A 15830-nucleotide genomic window follows, 5' to 3' on the forward strand; every position below is an offset into this window, starting at 1 on the left:
TGATGAGTGATGTTGAGCATCTTTTTATGTGTCTGTTGGCTATCTGTATGTCTTCTTTGGAAAAATGTCTATTCATGTCTTCTATCCTTTTTTAAATTGGATTATTTGTTTTTTGGTTGTAGAGTTTTATAAGTTCTTTATATATTTTGGATAGTAATCCTTTATCAGATATGTCATTTCAGATATCTGTTCCCATTCTGTATGTTGCCTTTTAGTTTTGTTGTTTGTTTCCTTTGCTGTGTAGAAGAAGCTTTTTATTTTGATGAAGTCCCTATAGTTTATATTTGCTTTTGTTTCCCTTGCCTCAGGAGACATATCTAGGAATGAGTTGCCATGGCCGATGTCAAAGAGGCTACTGCCTGTGATCTCCACTAGGATTTTTATGATTTTAGGTCTCACATTTATGTCTTTAATCTACTTTTAGTTTATTTTTATGTATTGTGTAAGAAAGTGGTCTAGATTCATTGTTTTACATCATGTTGTCCAGTTTTCCCAAAACCATTTGTTGAAGAGACTATTTTTTTTCCATTGGGTATTCTTCCCTGCTTTCTTAAAGATTAATTGACCATATATTTGTGTGTTTATTTCTGGGTTTTCTACTCTGTTCTATTGATCTATGTGTCCTTTTTTTGTGCCAATACCATACTTTTTTTTTTTTAAGATTTTATTTATTTTTCAACAGAGGGAGAGAGACAGCGAGAGAGGGAACACAAGCAGGGGGAGTGGGAGAGGGAGAAGCAGGCTTCCCGCTGAGCAGGGAGCCCGATGTGGGACTTGATCCCAGGACCCTAGGATCATGACCTGAGCCAAAGGCAGATGCTTAACAACTGAGCCACCCAGGCGCCCGCCAGTACCATACTGTTTTGATCACTACAGCTTTGTAATATAAGTTGCAGTCCGGAATTGTGATGCCACCAGCTTTGCTTTTGTTTTTCAAGGTTGCTTTGGTTATTTGGGGTCTTTTGTTTCCATATGAATTTTAGGATCGTTTCTCCTAGCTCTGTGAAAAATGCGGGTGATAATTTGATGGGGATTACATTAATTGTGTAGATTGCTTTGGCTAGTGTAGATATTTTAACAGTATTTGTTCTTCTGATCCATGAGCATGGAATATCTTTCCATTTGTTTGTGTCATCTTCAGTTTCTTGCATTAGTGCTTTATAGTTTTCAGAGTACAGGTCTTTCACCTGTTTGGTTAGATTTATTCCTAGGTATCCTAGGTATCTTATTGCTGTTTGTACAGTTGTAAATGGGGTTGATTCCTTAATTTCTCTTCCTGCTTCTTCTTATTTCTCTTTCTTTCTTTCTCTTTCTTTCTTTCTTTCTTTTTTGAAAGAGAAAGAGCATGTAAGCTTGGGAGAGGGGCAGAGGGAGAGGAAGAGAGAGAATCTTAAGCAGGCTCCATGCTGATGTGAGGCTTGAGATCATGACCTGAGCTGAAATCAAGAGTGAGACACTTAACTGACTGAGCCACACAGGCATCCCATCTGCTGCTTCATTATTGGTGTATAGAAATGCTACAGATCTCTGTATGTTGATTTTCTATCCTGCAACTTTACTGAATTCATGTATCAGTTCTAGCAATTTTTTTTTTGGTGGAGTCTTTGGGGTTCCTATATAGAGTATCATGGGATTGACACATCAGATTAAAAGTTTCTGCACAACAAATGAAACAGTCAATACTATGAGAATACAACATAAGGAGTGGGAGAAAAGATTTGCAAGCCATACATCTGATAAGGGGTTAAACCCCACATTCTACAACTCAATAGCAAAAAATCATGTAATCCAATTTAAAAATGGTGTCCTTCAACATGCTTAGTTCTTCTGTCTGTGAGGAAAATGTATGTGGAATGCCATTTTGTCCCTATTATTCTAGATTAATAAAACATTAAAATAACTGTATCTCTCTGTCTTTGCTGCACAAGGAGAAGCTCTCCTGCCACAGCCCCTCATCCCCTGAAAATGTACACCTGCACAATGTTTTTCTCCACTCCCTTCTTGGTCAGGAGCACCTCTCAGCTGTTGAGTCAATCACTGTCTTCAGCAGTGCTATAACTACCAGAGACACTGACAGATGAGAGCTTCAGCATGTTGGCAGCCCCATATCCCCCGACCTCACTTATACCTAGGCACAGTTTCCAAATCAGTACCATTTCATGGGACATTGACACAGCAGCCAAGTTCACTGCGGCTAGGGCTGCCCTGGTAGGAATGACTGGCTTTAGGGCTAGAATTGGGACTGTGTTTGGGAGTTTCATTATTGATTATACCAGGAACCCTTCTCTGAAGCAACAGCTCTTCTCCCACACCATTTTGTCTTTGTCTTCTTAGAGGCCATGAGGTTCTTTTGCCTGATGGTGGCCTTTCTCATCCTCTTCACCATGTGAAGGAGCCACCTCCACCTCTTATAGGTCTTTTTCCTGTTTCATCTGCTTTGCATGGTCCTTTTCTTGTACCTCCCCCGGCCAAGTGGGGAAAGTGGTTGGCTTAGGGAAAACAAATACTGTATTCATAAGAAATAATAAAATAACTGTTTATGAAATAGTCATGCATAGGGATTTAAATATATATATTTTTTATTTATTCATTTGAGACACAGAGCTACAGAGAGAGAGAGAGAGAAAGCATGAGCAGGGAGAGAGGCAGAGGGAGAGGAAGAAGCAGGCTTCTCGCTGAGCCAGGAGCCCTATGTGGGGCTCGATCCCAGGACCCTGGGATCATGACCTGAGCTGAAGGCAGACGCTTAACCATATGAGCCACCCAGGCGCCCCTATGCATAGGGATTTAAATGTAGGACTTCTTATGAGTTAATCACAGGTGTTTTGTTTTAAGAGGTTTAAATATTCTTCTCTCTTTACTGAGTGTCATAGAACTAATTGCATCTTAATACAGAGCCTATGAAGGAGACCAAAAACAAAACAAAACAAAACAAAACTTTCCAGACTTAATCCAATTTTTTCCCCTTTGTAAATGTGACCAAAAAAAAAAAAGTGTGCAACGATCCTGACTAGACATTTTTTTTTTTTTAAAGAAGACATATGAATGGCTGACAGGTGTATGAAAGGTGCTCAACATCACTAATCATGAGGGAAATGCAAATCAAAACCACAGTGAGATATCATACCTATTTGGATGGCTATTATAAAAAGATAAAAGATATGTGTTGTTAAGGATGTGGAGAAAAGGGGACCCTTGTACACTGTTAGTGAGAATGTAAATTGGCTCCATCATTATGGAAAACATTATGAAGTCTCCTCAAAAAATTAAAAATAGGACTGTAGTGTAATGCAGCAATTCTTCTGAGTATGTATGCAAAAGGAAATGAAATCAATACCTCAAGGGATGGCTGTGCTCCTGTGTTTATTGCATCATTATTCACAATACTCAAGATATGAAAAAAAAAAAACAAACCCTAAGTTTCCATTGACAGATGAATGGATAAAGAAATAGTAGCATATATATACATGGAATATTATTCAGCCTTTAAAAAGAAGTTCCTGCCATTTATGACAACTTGGATAGACCTGGAGGACATGTGCTAACTAAAATAAGCCAGCCAGAAAGAAAAATAGTACATGATCTCACTTACATGTAAAATATACCAAAAAAGTTGCATACATGCAGAGTAGAAGAATGGTAATTACCAGGGGTGAGGAGGTTGGGGAAATAAGGAGATGTTGGTCAAAGGGTAAAAAGTTGCAGTTGTAGGATAAATAAGTTGAGAAGTCTAATATACAAGTATGATGACTGTAGTTAGTAATATTGTATTTTATATTGGAAGATTGCTAAGGTGTAGATTTCAGGTGATATCACCACAAAGAAAAAATACTGTGTGAGGAGATGAATGTATAATTAGCTTGACTTTAGTAATCATTTTCCTACATATATGCATATCAAAATATGCTGTATTATCTTAAATATATGAATTTTTTATTAAAAATAAATGTAATACAGTCAGGGATAGCTTAAAAAGAAAATGAGCAACCTGCAAAGAAGTAGGAAATGTGTTCAAAATAAGAAAAAATAATAAATTGAAACTGATCCAGAACTATTACAAATCTTAGAATTAGCAGGCAAGTGCATCAAACAGTTATTATAAATGTATCCCATGTATTCAAAAGTTAAGTGGGGATATGGAAGATATACATTTAGAAAAATTAAATTAAACTTCCAGAGATGAAAATAGTGAATGGTATTATCATCAGATTACACACCATAAAAGAAAAGATTGGTGGACTTGAATATACAGTAATAGACTATTAAAAATTTTTTTAAAAGATTATATTTATTTATGTGTCAGAGAGAGAGCACGAGCACAAGCAGGGGGAGGGGCGGGGGGGGGGGTAGCAGGCAGAGTGAGAAGCAGGCTCCCAGGGAGCCTGATACAGGATCATGACCTGAGCCGAAGGCAGATGGTTAACCAACTGAGCCACCCAGGAGTCCAAAACTATTAAAAAATTTTTAATGAAAAGAACATTATGTGATGCTATGTAACAACTTTAGGTGGCATAATATAGGGCTAATTGGAGTTGCTGAGGAGATAAGAGACAAGAGGGGATAGAAAAACTATTTGCCAAAAGGTGTGAAAGGCCTATGAACTGAAAACTAAAATATTGTTGATAGAAGTGAAAGCAAGAGCTAAATAAATGGTGTGATATACTGTGTCCATGATTTTGTAAAACTCAATATTGTTAAGGTGTCAGTTCTCAAATTGACCTAAAGATGCAATGTTATACCAATCAAAATCCTGGCAAGTGTGTGTTTGTAGAAATTGACAAACTAATTATAAAATTCCTATGGAAATGCAAAGGATCTAGAATTGCAACAGCAGTTTTGAAAAAAAAAATGGGGATGCTTCATACTGTCTTACTACATCTTACTACAAAGCTACAGTAATCAAGACACTGTGCTATGGGCATGAAGATAAGACAAATGGATCTAGAAATAAACAACTAATTTCAACAAAGGAATCAAGGCCGTTCAGTATGGAAAGGATAGTCTTTCCAACAAATTATGCTGGGACAGTTGGATAGCCACATGTAAAAAGATGAATTTAGATCCTTACCGTACACAAAAAATAACTCAAAATGGATGTAAATGTAAGAGCTAAAACTATAAAACTCTAAAAAGAAAGCTTAGAAGAAAATTCTTTTATTTTTTTAAAGATTTTATTTATTTATTTGAGAGAGAATGAGAGAGAGAGCACATGAGAGGGGGGAGGGTCAGAGGGAGAAGCAGACCCCCAGCCGAGCAGGGAGCCCGATGCGGGACTCGATCCAGGGACTCCAGGATCATGACCTGAGCCGAAGGCAGTCGCCTAACCAACTGAGCCACCCAGGCACCCTTAGAAGAAAATTCTTAAAAGAAAACTTAGAAAGTCCTTGTGACATTAGATTAAGCAAAATTTTAGCTTATGTATGAAAAACACAATTGATTAAAAAAAATTGGACTTCATTATTGGACCATAACTTGGACTTCATTTAGTGCTTCAAAATAGACCTTTATAAATATGAAAAGACAAGCCACTAACTAGGAGAAAGTATTTACAAATCATGTATCTAATAAATGACTTGTATCCAGAGTACATAAAGAATTCTTTCAACTCAATAAGAAAGAGACACTCCAATTAAGATTTGGGCAAAATATTTGAATTGACATTTTACCAAAGAAAATATACAAATGGCTAATAAGCACACATAAAGATACTTGACATTGTTAGTCATTAGGGAGATGGAAGTTATTATTAGCACTGCTATAATAAAAAAAAATGTTAACTAGTGGTGAGGATGTGGGAAAGCTGGAATACATAGCTGATGGGAATTAAAAATGGTGTAGCCACTTTGAAAAACTGTTTGGCTGTTTCTTAAAAGAGTTAATATGTAGGGGCCCCTGGGTGGCTCAGTTGGTTAAGCGTCTACCTTTGGCTCAGGTCATGATCTTGGGGTCCTGGGATCAAGCGCAACATCGGGCTCCCTGCTCAGTGGGGAGTCTGTTCTCTCTCTGCCCCTCCCCCTGCTTGTGCTCTCTCTCTCAAATAAATAAATAAAATCTTAAAAAAATTTTTTTTGAAAAAAAGTTAATATATAAATTTATCATATACCCATCAATCCCTTCCCAAGACAACTACCCAAAATAAATGAAAACATATGTCCACACAAAGACTTGAATATGAATTTCATAGAGGCATTTTTCATAATCAAAACTGGGAATAATCCAAATGTCCATCAATTAGATAAGTAGATAAATATGGTATATCCATAAAATGAATACTGTTCAGCTAAAAAAAGGAACAAAGTACTGATACATAGTATAACATGGATAAATCTTCATTATACTAAGTGATGCCAGCTGCAAAGGACCACAAATTGATATGCTTACATTTATATTAATATATATGCTACAACATGGACAAACCTTGACGATACTATGCAAGTGGTTACCCAGGGTAGTAGGTTGGAATGGGAAGTGACTGCAAATGGGCATGAGAGATCTTTTTAGGGTGATAATATTATTCTATAAGTGGATTGTGGTGATGTACAACTGTAAATTATTAAAATTTGTTGAATTGTATACTTTTTAAAAAAAAGATTTATTTTAGAGAGAGAGAGAGCATGAGCAGGGGAGGGGCAGAGGGAAAGAGAGAATCCTCAAGCAGATTCCCTGCTGAGTGTGGAGCCAGACTTGGGCGCTATCTCATGACCCAGAGATTATAACCTGAGACAAAACCAAGAGTCCAGCCACTTAACCAACTGAGCCACCCACGTTCCTCAAATTGTATACTTTAAAAAGGTGAATTTATGAGATGTAAATTATACCTCTGTAAAGCTGTTTTTAAAAAGCCAGTCAGCTTTTCAACAAATGGTGCTGGGAAAAGTGGATAGGGATGAATGAAGTAGGACTCTTACCTGGATAAAGATCTAAACATAAGATCTAAAAAACTATAAAACTCTGAGAAGCAATCATAGAGGGAAAGCTTCATGAAATTAGATTTGGCAATGATTTCTTAGAAATCACAGTAAAGTCACAGGCAACAAAATAAAAATTAGATAAATTGGACTTCATTTAAATTAAAAATTTTATGCATCAAAGGACATTATCAACAAAGTACAATTGCAACCCACATAATGGGAGAAAATATTTATAAATCATCTATCTGATAAGGGATTAATATCCATTACATATAGAACTCCTAAAACTCAACAAGTAAACAACATAATTAAAAAATGGACAAAGGACTTGAGTAAACATTTGTCCAAAGATAGATGGCCAAAAAGCACATGAAAAAATGCTCAATATCACTAATCATTGGGGAAATGCAAACCTAAACCATGAGATACTACTCCACACCTATTGGGATGGCTATTACCAAAAAAAAAAGGCAGAAAACAAGTGTTAGCAAGGATGTGAAGAAACTGGAACTTTTGTGTGTTGTTGGTGGGAATGTAAAATGGTGCAGCCACACTAGAAAACAGTAAATCAGTACCTCAAAAAACTGAACATAGAATTACCTTGTGATCCAGCAATTCTAATTCTGGGCATATACACTAACAACTGAAAGCAAGGACTTAAATCGATATTTGTACACCAGGGTTCATAGAAACATTATTCATAATAGCTAAAAGATGGAACTCACCCAAATGTCCATTCAATGATTGATAAACACAATGTGGTATACCCATACAGTGGAATGTTATTTAGTTTTAAAGAAGGAATGATACTCTGATACCTGCTACATCATGGATGATCCTTTAAGACATTATGGTAAGTGAAAAAAAAAAAAAAAGACATTATGGTAAGTGAAATAGGCCAGACACAAAAGATAAGTACTGTATGATTCCACTTATATGAGATCTCTAGAATAATCAAATTTATAGACAGAAAATAGAATGGTAGTTACTAGGGACCGAGAATAAAATAGGGAGTTAGTACTTAATGAGTACAGTTTCAGTAGAGGTTGATGAAAAAGTTCTAGAGATGGATGGTGGTAATGGTTGCACAACAGTGTGGATGTACTAAATGCCACTGAGCTGCACACTTTAAAACAATTCAAACAGTAAATACTTTCAGATATATATCACAATAAGAAGGCAGACTGAAAGAGATGCCATTATTAAGTAATGCTATGAGATGTTGAATTTTAATATGCTCAAAATTATCACTTGAGTTATCAAGAGCTTGAGATGTGCTTCTGTACTTTATAATTGAGTAAAATGTGTTTTAATGGTTTGGTAAGTGTGTTGTTCTTTGCTATTTTTGTAATGATGATGTCTGGAACCACATTCAATTGTGAAGTTTCATCAAGAAACTCACCTTCGGGGCACCTGGGTGGCTCAGATGGTTAAGCGTCTGCCTTCGGCTCAGGTCATGGTCCCGGGGTCCTGGGATCGAGCCCCACATCGGGCTCCCTGCTCGGTGGGAAGCCTGCTTCTCCCTCTCCCTCTCCTCCTGTGTGTGTTCCCTCTCTCACTGTGTATCTCTCTGTCAAATAAGTAAATAAAATCTTAAAAAAAAACAAAACTCACCTTGACCTTATTCAGTTTATCAGCTACCATCTGATACATTTGTTTATTAAGTAAACTCACAGCCTGCAGTCCTACCATACATTTAGATTGTAATTATGTATCATCTCTATTGCAGTAATGCTCCGGTTCTGAAAGTACAGTTCATCAAATGGAAAGAAAGCAGTGTAATATAATCATGATATCATAGTATCAATGCCTATACATGCCAGGCACTGTGGCTTCTATGTTGCTTCATACAAATCTTAACTCCTATTGTGAGGCAGGTGGTGGTATTCTCATTCTATGAAAGAGGAAATAGGCAGTGAGGAAAGGCAGGGACACTTATTTTTGTGAGACCTGAATGGGGGTGCTGATGCAACACTTCTGTGTTCTGATGAGCATTGTAGGCAGGGTGCTGGCTTGTTTTAGATGTACTAGGCTAGTTTACCTCAACCCTCACCTCCCAAACAGAAGGGATGGGTTTATAAATGTGAATAATATTAGCTATATTGGTGGATGTGCATATAAAAAAAAAACTGAGATGGAGAAAATATTTTAGTTATTTTTTAAAAAGATTTATTTGAGAGAGAGAGAGAGCATGAGGTGGGGGGGTAGAGGGAGAGGGAGAAGCAGATGTCCCGCTGAGCAGGGAGCCCAATGTGGGGCTCCATCCCAGGACTCCGAGATCATGACCTGAGCCAAAGGCAGATGCTTTACTGACTGAGCCACCCAGGTGCCCTGAAATATCTTAGTTCTTATTTTCCATAAGTCATAGAGAACACTGAAGAAATATCAAACTGAACCAAATCTTTCCTTGTTTGTCACAAAGGCATAAAGTGAAATACCGTAAGGTAAAAGAGATTAAAAGGTTTAATCCTTCTTTCTTCTCTAAAAAATGACCTAAGTTGTCATACTATGAAATGTTCTGTTCTGCTGTAAGGTATGCATGTTTTCCATAACATATTTTATTGGTTCATGTACTACTGGTAAATTGGGAATGATATCAATCCTGTGTGGAAGTTGCACTGATTCAAACATCATTTTTACAGTAAGCTAATGTGTTAAAGCAAAGATAGGCAAACTTTCTTATAACTAAAGAGATTAACTCTTAGCAATATATGAAGACTCTAAGAAAAAAGATGAAAGTCCTTTAAGTGCAAGGAATGGCTAGTTTAGTGGCCTCAAAAACCACCTAATTTTTCACTATGCCATGCTGTATGGGGAAGCTGCCAGTGCAGATAAGCTATGAAGACTTTTCACCTGGTGATTAGAAAAAGAGCATATATTAAGAAGGCTACCTCTAGATCATATTTTTAATATTAATGAAATGGTTTCTAATAAAAGTAATTGATTTCAAGAACCTATATCTGAAAAGAAGAAACAGAAGCCCACAGCTTTGTGCAAAAGATAGATCAACTAATTCTCAGCGCAGATAATCGTAGATATTTAGGATAATTGTTTTGGTTACCACTTATGTTACAAAGTTCCAAACCTATTTTCTTCATGAGGCTTTTAACTATCAGGGCATGATTTTCTTTCATCTTATTAGGGACAATATAAAGAATTCATTAGGCCAGAACAGTTTCTTCAGGCAGCTGTTTCCAACTGTAAAGTTACCCTGGGGGCACCTGGATGGCTCAGTCAGTTAAGCGTCTGCGTTCGGCTCAGGTCATGATCCCAGGGTCCTGGAATGGAGCCCTGCATCAGGCTCTCTGCTCAGCGGAAGGTCTGCTTCTCCCTCTCCCTCTGCCCCCTCCCCCTGCTCGTGCTCTGTCTCTCTCTCTCCCTGTCTCTCCCAAATGAATAAATTTAAAAAATCTTTAAAAAAAATCTCAGTCTATAAACATAATTCAAATACTTTGCTATATGTACTATACCCTAATTTAAAAAAATAATACAGAGGGGTGTCTGGGTGGCTCAGTCAGTTGAGTGACCAACTCTTGGTCTCAGCTTAGGTCATGATCTCAGGGTCCTGGAATCGAGCCCCACATTGGGCTCTCTGCTCATCTGGGAGCCTACTTCTCCCTCTGCCTGCCACTCCCCCTGCTCGTGCTCTCTCTCTCTCTGTCAAATAAATAAATAAAATCTTAAAAAAAGAGTTACCCTGAAATATAAAGAAAGTAATAGTGACTTTCAGGAAGTATGAAAATAAAGTGTAGAGTAATCTGGAACCATGAGTGTTCTGAACACCTAAAATCTGGAGCTAGCAAATAGTTGAGGTAGAGGAGCAAACACAGGTCAAATGTACCAGCCCATCTGTTAACTATTTTCAAGCCAATTTCTGCACATCCTTGCAATTATTGTTTTTGTTGTTATTAATAGCCATCCTAATGGGGGTGAAATGGTATCTCATGGTGTTTTTTTTTTTAATGTTTAAGTCTATTTTATTTTATTTTTTAGGTTTTTATTTAAATTCAGTTAGTTAACATACAGTGTAATACTAGTTTCAGATGTACTAAATCTCATGCATCCACATTTCCATACAACACCTGGTGCTCATCACAACATGTGCACTCCTTAATTCCCATCTCATGGATTTAATTTACATTTCCCTAATGATTAATGATGTTGAGCATCTTTTCATGTGCTTGTTCGCCATCTGTATATCTTCTTTGAATACCTTTCTATTCAAGTCTTGCACATTTTTGAATTGGGTTGTCTTTTGTGGTTGCATTTTAGTTTTTTATTATATTTTGGATATTAATTTCTCATCCGATAAGTGATATACAGCTATTCTCTCACTTTTTCACTTTGGTGTGAGTGTCCTTTGTACATAAAAGTTTTAAATTGTGATGAAATCTAACTTGTCCATCCTTTTGATACTTGTGACATTGGCATCATATCCAAGAAATCATCGCCAAACACATTGACCTGAAGCTTTTCCTGTTTTCTTCTAATAGATTTGTAGGTTAGGTCTTGCATTTAGGTCTTTGATCCATTTTTTTATTCAAGTATAATTAACATACAGTGTTAGTTTCAGGTGTATAGTATAATAATTCAAATATTCTACATGCTTCTCAGTGCTCATCAAGATAAGTGTACTCTTTATCCCCTTTATCTGTCTCACCCATTTCCTCACCCTCCTCTCTTCTGGCAACCACCAGTTCTCTGTATTTAAGAGTCACTTTTCTGTTTGTCTCATTTTTTAAATTCCACATATGAGTGAAACCATATGGTATCTTCTCTGACTTATTTCCTTTAGCATTATACCCTCTAACTCCATCCATGTTGCAAATGGCAAGATTTTATTTGTTTTTATGGCTCAGTAACCTTCCATGATATATATTACACACATACATACAAAAAATGTATGTATATCTTCTTTATTCATTCATCTATCCATGGACACGTGGGTTACGTCCCTATCTTGGCTATTATAAATAATGCTGGAGTAAACATAGGGGTACATACATCTTTTCAAACTAGCATTTTCATTTTCTTGGGTAAATACCTAGTAGTAGAATTACTGGGTAATATGGTAAGTCTATTTTTAATTTTTTAAGAAACCTTTATACTGTTTTCCACATTAACTGCACCAATTTGCATTCTCACCAACAATGCACAAGAGTTCTTTTTCTCCACATCCTCACCAACACTTGTTATTTCATGTTTTTGATTTTAGTGATTCCTGACTGGTGTGAGGTGATATCTCCTTGGTTTTTTTGTTTTGTTTTGTATTAATATATGGACATTTATTTGCAAAAAAAAAAATAGGTACAGCCAAGTGTTAACAATGGCAATCTCAAGAAGGTTGGATTACAGGGACTTCCACAGTCTACACTCTCTAATATTTACTGCTGCTTGTTATACTTCTCTTTCTCCACCATCAGTCTCCTTGTGGTTTTGATTTGCATTTCTCAGATGATGAGTGTTATTGAGCATCTTTTCATGTGTCTCTTGGCCACCTGTATGTCTTTTTTGGGAAAAAATGTCTATTCAGTTCCTCTCCCCATTTTTTAATTGGATTGTTTTCTTGGCATTGAGTTGTATAAGCTCTTTATGTATTTTGGATATCAACCCCCTATGAGATATATCATTTCTAAAAATCACCTCCCATTCAGTAGGTTGCCTTTTCATTTTGTTGATGGTTTCTTTTGCTGTGCAAAAGCTTTTTAGTTTGATGTAGTCCCAATTGTTTCCTTTTGGTTTTGTTTCCCTTGCCTAAGGAGATTTATATAGAAAAATATTTGTACACCTGATGTCCAAGAAATTACTGCCTATGACTTCTTCTTAGGGGTTTTACAGTTTCAGATCTTTACATTTAAGTCTTCAGTTCACTTTGAGATTGTTTTTATGTATGGTGTACAAAAGTGATCCAGTTTCACTTTTTTGCATATAGCTGTCCAGTTTTCCCAGTTCCATATGTTGTAGAAACTGTCTTTTCTCTGTTCAATATTCTTGCCTCCTTTGTTGTAGATTGACACTATAAGTGTGGGTTTATTTCTGGGTTCTCTATTCAGTTCCATTGATCATGAGTTTATTTTTATACCAGATACTGTTTTGATTACGACTGCTTTGTAGTGTGTCTTAAAATCTGGAATTGTGATACCTCCAGTTTTGTGCCTTTCTTTTGAAGATTGCTTTGGCTATTCAGGGTCTTTTGTGGTTTCATGCAAATTTTGGAATTTTCTAGTTCTGTGAAAAATACTGTTCATACTTTGATAGGGATTGCATTAAATCTATAGATTGCTTTGGGTAGTATGGACATTTTAGTAATATTTGTTCTTCCAATCCATGAACACAGAATATCATCAGTGTTTTATACTTTGCAGAAGTACAGGTCTTTCATCACCTTGATGATGTTTATTCCTAGGTATTTTATTATTTGTGGTGCAAGTGTAAATGAGATTCTTTTCTTAATTTCTCTTTCTGCTACTTCATTATTAGTGTATAGAAACAAAACAGATTATATTAATTTTTCTTATGAGTTTACTGAATTTATTTATCATGTCTAGTAGTTTTTTAGTGGAGTCTTTAAGGTTTTCTATATATAGGATCATGCCTTCTGTAAATAGTGACAGTTTTACTTCTTCCTTACCAGTTTGGATGCCTTTGACTTGCTTTTTTTTTTTTTTTTTGTCTGATTGCTGTGGCTAGGACATCCAATATTGTGTTGAATAAAAGTGTTGAGAGTAGATGTCCTTGTGTTGTTCCTGATATTTGAGGAAAACCTCTCAATTTTTCAACATCAAGTATGATGTTAGTTGTGGGTTTTTCATAGATGTCCTTTATTATGTTGAGGTATGTTCCCTCTAAACCTACTTTGTTGGGGGTTTTTATCATGAGTGGATGGTATACTTTGTCAAATGCTTTTCCTGCATCTATTGGCATGATCATATGGTTTTTATCCTCTTTTATTGATGTGACATATGTTGATTCGGGAATCACCCTTGCATCCCAGGAATAAATCTCACTCAATCATGGTGAATGATTTTTTAAATATATTGTTGAATTCTGTTTGCTAATGTTTTTTTAAGGATTTTTGCATCAATATTCATCAGAGATAATGGCCTGTAGTTTTCTTTCTTTGTAGTATCATATCTGGTTTTGGTTTCAGGATAATGCTTACCTCATAGAATAAATTGGAAGGTTCTTTTCCCTCTCTATTTTTTTGGAATAGTTTGAGAATAGGTATTAGCTCTTCTTTAAAACATTGAACACTGGAGGAGGAGCAAGGTGGTAGAGGAGTAGGAGACCTAAATTTCATCTGGTCCCAGGAATTCAGCTAGATAGTTAGCAAAACATTCTGAACACCTACAAACTCAACAGGAGATCAAAGAAAAGAATAGAAGCAATTCTGTGAACAGAAAAGTGACCACTTTCTGGAAGGTAGGACATGCGGAGAAGTGAATCTGAGGTGATATTTGGGAAGATATACCATGGGAGGAGGGAGCCTCCATCAGCTGGCTACCAGCAAGTGATATAGTAGCAGAGCACAAAATCAGAACTTTTAGAAGTCTGCTCCACCAAGGGACGTCACTCCAGTGGCTAAGTGGGGGGTGGAACCCTCACTGGGACAGTGTGGTCTCAGGACTCTTGGAGTCACAGAAAGACTGGGGGTGCCTGAGTGTGGCAGAGCCCCCAGGTGTTGGACGGGGAAGCCACTGCAAAAACAGAGCCAAGAGTGGGCTCTCAGCTTGGGATTGCCATAAACCATGATCTGCGGCACAATCAGGCCACTACTCTTTGAGCAGGAGCCCAACAAGTGGCAGATCTGGAGAGACTCCTCTTCCTCCCCCAGAAGAAGCTGCATGGGAGCGTACCGCAGGATTCTGCTGGGTTTGGAAACTCCAAACAGGGTTGTGTGCCAGAGATAGAAATGCTTGATGACAGGCCAGGTGAGCATGGCGTGTGTCCAGAGACCAGAGAGACAGGAGTGATTGACTGCTTTTCTCTGAGGGCTCACTGAGGATTCAGAGCCCGAGCTCTCGGCTCCTCCAGGGCCAGAGATTGGGAGGCCGCCATTTTCATTCTTGTCCTCCAAAGCTATATGGAAAGCTTTCAGGGAACAAAAGCTACCGAGAGTAAACCTGAGCAGATTACTTAGCCTGGCCCCCTGGCAAGGGCGGTGCAATTCCGCACAGGGCAAAGACATTTGAGAGTCACTGCAACAGGCCCCTCCCCCAGATTTTCAGCAAGAACATCCAGCCAAGACCAAGTTTACTGATCAATGAGAGCTACAAAACTCCAGCAGTACGGGAATACAGCACATAGAATTCATGGCTTTTTTCCCCCATGATTCTTTAGTTTTCAAAGTTAATTTTTTAAAATTTTCTTTATTTTTAATTTTTCTATTTTTTAAAATTTTTCTCCTTTTCTTTTTCAACCAACATCTTATCTTACCAATTCCTTTTTAAAAATCTTTTTAATTTTCATTTTTACAGTCATATTTGATCCCTTCATTGTATTTAACCTTATTTTTGTATATATATAAGTTTCTCTTTCTTTAAAATTTTGGGATACAGTTTCTTCTAATAGACCAAAATATACCCCACATCTAGTGTATTCCTTTGTTCTAGTCCCCGCCTGATCACATTCTCTTCTTTTTTTTTTTAAATATTTTTCTTTCTTTTTTTAACTTCTTATCAATTCCTTTTTTATAACTTTTATTTTTTAAAGATTTTTACTTATTTGAGAGAGAGAGACAGAGACAAGTGACAGCACAAGCAGGGAGGAGAAAGAAACAGTCTCCCGCTGAGTAGGGAGCCCAACACGGGGCTCGAACCTAGGACCCCAGGATCATGACCTGAGCTGAAGACAGACACTTAACTGACTGAGCCACCCAGGCACCTCTTATCAATTCCTTTTTAAAAATCTTTTTAAATT

The 15830-nt window shown here is 37.0% G+C and overlaps 1 protein-coding gene and 1 pseudogene across 2 annotated transcripts in view; both read left to right on the forward strand.

Moving 5' to 3' along the window:
• The window catches only part of NRG4 (neuregulin 4), a 175250-nt gene that overhangs the window by 139445 nt on the left and 19975 nt on the right, over positions 1–15830 (forward strand). The window lies entirely within an intron of this gene.
• Positions 1609–2621, forward strand: LOC118002929 (annotated as a pseudogene).

This window comes from Mirounga leonina, unplaced genomic scaffold, assembly GCF_011800145.1.
Source record: "Mirounga leonina isolate KUSES-001 unplaced genomic scaffold, KU_Mleo_1.0 Mir_91, whole genome shotgun sequence".
NCBI lineage: Eukaryota > Metazoa > Chordata > Mammalia > Carnivora > Phocidae > Mirounga > Mirounga leonina.